This window comes from Cyprinus carpio, chromosome B19, assembly GCF_018340385.1.
Source record: "Cyprinus carpio isolate SPL01 chromosome B19, ASM1834038v1, whole genome shotgun sequence".
NCBI classification, from domain to species: domain Eukaryota; kingdom Metazoa; phylum Chordata; class Actinopteri; order Cypriniformes; family Cyprinidae; genus Cyprinus; species Cyprinus carpio.
Genome location: NC_056615.1, coordinates 28146689 through 28151224, shown reverse-complemented (window position 1 = coordinate 28151224; position 4536 = coordinate 28146689). Strand labels below are relative to the sequence as shown.

General features: G+C 35.2%; 1 long non-coding RNA gene across 1 annotated transcript; it reads left to right on the top strand.

The window, feature by feature from the left end:
• Nucleotides 1–675: 675 nt before the first annotated feature.
• LOC109098206 lies at nt 676–2415 on the top strand. Its single transcript, XR_006157307.1, has 4 exons — nt 676–766; nt 1315–1360; nt 1734–1856; nt 1954–2415. It is a non-coding gene; the product is annotated as an uncharacterized LOC109098206 (long non-coding RNA).
• The last annotated feature ends 2121 nt before the right edge of the window (nt 2416–4536 follow it).

Here is a 4536-nt window from a genome sequence, read left to right as displayed (position 1 = left end):
TTTTTCCCTTTTTACACCATTCTTTGTAAACCCTAGAAATGGTTGTGCTTGAAAATCCCAGTAACTGAGCAGATTGTGAAATACTCAGACCGGTCCGTCTGGCACCAACAACCATGCCATGCTCAAAATTGCTTAAATCACCTTTCTTTCCCATTCTGACATTCAGTTTGGAGTTCAGGAGATTGTCTTGATCAGGACCACACCCCTAAATGCATTGAAGCAACTGCCATGTGATTGGTTGATTAGATAATTGCATTAATGAGAAATTGAACAGGTGTTCCTAATAATCCTTTAGGTGAGTGTGTGTGTATATATATACATATATATATATATATACACACAGTAGTCAACATTTGAAGTGGATCAAAAAAGGTCATAAACGTTGTCCTAAGGCAAGACCGATATTGTTGTATTTAGGGGTTTAGGACAACTTTGATGAAAGGTTTTGATCCACTTCAAATGTTGAGTACTGATATATATATTGTGACGCGTGTCCCGAGCACTCATCAGCGTCACCCTGGCAACAGCACAGGCACACCTGTGCCCACTCATCACGGGCTGAGCGGCCACACCTGCGTGCCATCAGCCGCTGCCTATTTAAACCCCGCAAGCGGGCACAGAGGTGAGAGATGTCTCCACAAGAGCCGCCTAACTTTTTCTTTTCCTCTGCCTCTAGACAGCAGCGTGTGACCGCCAGCCCCACCGCCACGGGAGAGCACGGACCCACACTGCACTAGCAGCACCTCACAGACAAGACGCCTGTTCAGTTAATAAAATCCACCCTTCGGGGAACTTACCCTCATCCTCGTGTCGTGTCCTACTTCACCCCGCCACTATATATATATAAGAATATATATATATATATATATATATATATATATATATATATATATATATATATATATATATATATATATATATATGTATATGTGTATATGTATGTATATGTGTATATATATATATGTATATGTATATATATATATGTGTATGTATATGTGTATATATATATATATATATATGTATATGTGTATATATATATATATATATATATATATATATATATATATATATATATATATATATACACATATATATATACGTATACATATATATACATACACACACACACACACACACACACACACACACACATATATATAAATTTATTTATATAAGCAAAATGTCTTTCTTTTGATTTTGAGGTGGGACAGTGGTTTTGTAAGTCATATTTTGAATGACATGTAGATATATTTTAATTGTCAATGATTTCTTGAATTGTTTTGAACCCTTTTCTCTTATTGTATTACTTAACAGAACATGGTTTAAGGTTATAGACAAGCTACAAGCCAACAAGGACAAAGTAAGATCAGTATCTTCAGTTTTTTTTTTTCAATAAACCTTTCAATAAAAGAGTTCATTTAAAGACCTTCGAATTGTCATAATTGGACAGAAGAAAGTGCACTTTGTCTTTACAAACTTCACCAAGGAGACCTAGCTATGGAGACCAATGTTAAGATACATAGACTAGGCATGAGATAATTGTACGATACATTCAATGGGAACCTTTTAGCATCACCATAATACTTGATGTTGTAAACGCTTGTGCAGAAATGTTTCATTTTACATCTTAACATTTCTTTGTTTAAAAGGTGTCAGGTTCTGAGTCCCAGATTTTCTTTTAGACCCCTTTGTATTTTCTAAAGTGGCTTACAATTGTTTTCTCATTCTTTCAGGTGATGGTTATGCACGCTGCTTTCATGCATTATGTGCACAATACATGGCACATTAAGTCTCGAAGATCTTATCCATCTACGGGTATTCTTGTGCTTATATACGCTTTGCACATTTGTGATGAGGTAAAGCTTTTAGCAGGTACTTTCTGGGGTTTGTGTGCTGTGCATTAACATTACTTTTGCTGATGTGTTTTTTGTTTGTTTGTTTTACTTTGCTTAGGTAAATGCGTTTGGCTTTGGTGCAAACAGTAAAGGCACCTGGCACCCCTATTTCGAACAAACACCCAAGTCTTTGAAGCGCACTGGTAAACACAGTGGCGGGATTGCGCTTAAAACCATTTTAGAACTTCACGAAAGGGGGCTGATTGATCTATACACGGGGTGGTGAAAAGGATAATGACATTAAGTAACACAATTTTTTATTGATATTCACTTGTATTCATGATAAATACATCTATTATATTAATTAACTCTTCGTTCAAAATGTGTTTTGGCTCTGAAATCCTTTGTGTATTTTTTTTTTAACTCAATGATATTGATTTTATTGATATTGATTTTATGATTTTGCATCTATCGGTTTGGTCTGTTTGTGTACGCAAGCAAGCAACAAACATTTTTTATGTAATTTAATCTCATGTTAACTTTAAATGTTTATTGTAAATAAACTGTAATAATAAATAAATCTGACTGCAGTATTAAACCATATGTATTCATACATTCTTTAATTCTGTGTTAAATTCTGAAGATGAAGCTGTACTCTTCACAAGAGGCATTGTAAAATCTGCATTATGACATTTGAGTCATGTATAAACATTTGTTTTGCAGTCTAAGACAGTGATATTTAAAATCTCAGTCTTCATTGTTCTGTTGTCACTGAAAAAACAGAGAAATCAGCAGTTCATTAACTTGATAGTTAGTAATTTTCCATTTTGACTAAACTATTACTTAAAGGAGCTACTTTTACTTATATGATTATTTAATGATCTTGCTGGTGTGTGCCACACCAGAATGATTTAGAAATGAGGGGCAGTTTGATCCAAATGCAGAACAGCTTACTAAAACGAAACAAAGAAATACACAAAAACAGACAAGAGTTAAGTAGAGAAACAAGACAAATGTGATAACAATCAGGGGATGAGGAAATTGTATGAAATAGAAACAAAATACAAACTTAAAGACATCACACACACACCACATGACAGTTGACATGCCTGGGAGCACTGATCACAGGGAAGTCATTCCATAGTCAGATTCCTTTCCGCAAATTGGTTTTCATTTCACCTTTCAACTGGTTTTTAAAAAAATGACTCCCCATTTCCTTAAGCTATCATGCAATCATGTCACTATGCATTTCTTTTCTAACTCACTGTCACATTACTGTATATCAATGAAACATTCATAAGGTTATTTGTGTGAAGGCATATTGCTTATTATTACCTTTCGTTCACTTAAAAAAAATATGTTTGTGTTCATATTTACATGCACTAATCCTTCATGTTGGATACGACGGACCGATTTTGAGTAGCCTACATAAGCCACATTTCCACCGCTGGAACTTTACCCAGGAACTAAGGACTTTGGGCTGGTACTCGGTGTGTTTCCACCGCAGGAACCAGGATCTAAATAAAGTTCTGGGTAAAAAATTGCCCCTCAGAAAGTCCCTGCTGGCGAGGTAGTACTTTTTCAAAGGTCTGGAACTTTTGGGGGCAGGACTTGGGCGCTAAACATGCTGATTGGTTAAGTTCAAGCAGCATTGTGATTTCAACCAACATTTATTCAGATAATATTCAAAATATTACTGTTATTGTGTCATGAAATGAAGTTTTAAAAGTACTTCAGGTGAGAATGTAGTTGTTTAAAACTCAAATCTGTGGTTTATTTATAAAGTCAGCGCCTATTTAAAAATGTGTTTCGCCTATTTTGGAGATGATCAGCTTCACGCGATCAGGAGCTCAGTGCTCATGTATCTGCCTAGAGTAGTCTCAACTCGGCTAGCCCTTCTGACATTTGCCACTGGCTCTGATGTCTCCGTAGTGATTAAACATAAAATATAATTAATTTAAATCTAACAGGTAATCTCTGGTCTTTATTCAATTTATCTATATGTTAAAATGAAAATAAAAAGAGGCAATTGATATAATATTTTGTTTCATTGTAATGTAGGCTGTATATATACACATTTCCCTGAATTAAGTACATTTCTGTGGCTATTATTATGTTTAAATAAAAAACATGGGAGGCAGTGGTATTTGATATCCTATTTTGTCTTACTGTAAATATACAGTGAGGAAAATTGCAGTAGCCAAGGTGAGTTGACTGATGTTATCAATTACGCTGCTGTTTGCAGAATTACCGGACTTGCGTCGCCCCATTAGCGTGACATACAGCCAAGTATTCAATTCAGTTCAATTCAAGTTTATTTGTATAGCGCTTTTTACGATACAAATCATTGCAAAGCAACTTTACAGAAAATTCAGTTTCTACAATATTTAGTAGTAGCTTATCAGTGGTGACTGTCAGTTCATCTGCATATGGCAGAAATGTTCAGAAAAATCAATAAAAGACGTAAACAAACAAACGATTAACACTATTAACAGCAATTATGCAATCAAACTTATAGCAAAAATGTGGTAGTTCTGTATGTTGTCTCTGGGTTAGCATCATCTAAGGTCCTCTGAGGGGTTGGCATCATCTCTTCTCAGGTGTTCTGGATCCAGACTGGAGCTTGTGTAAATCCTAGTTACCATGGGATGTAAATCCCGTGGCAAAGCAGAGAAACAAATACAGACATAATTAGTGTAGC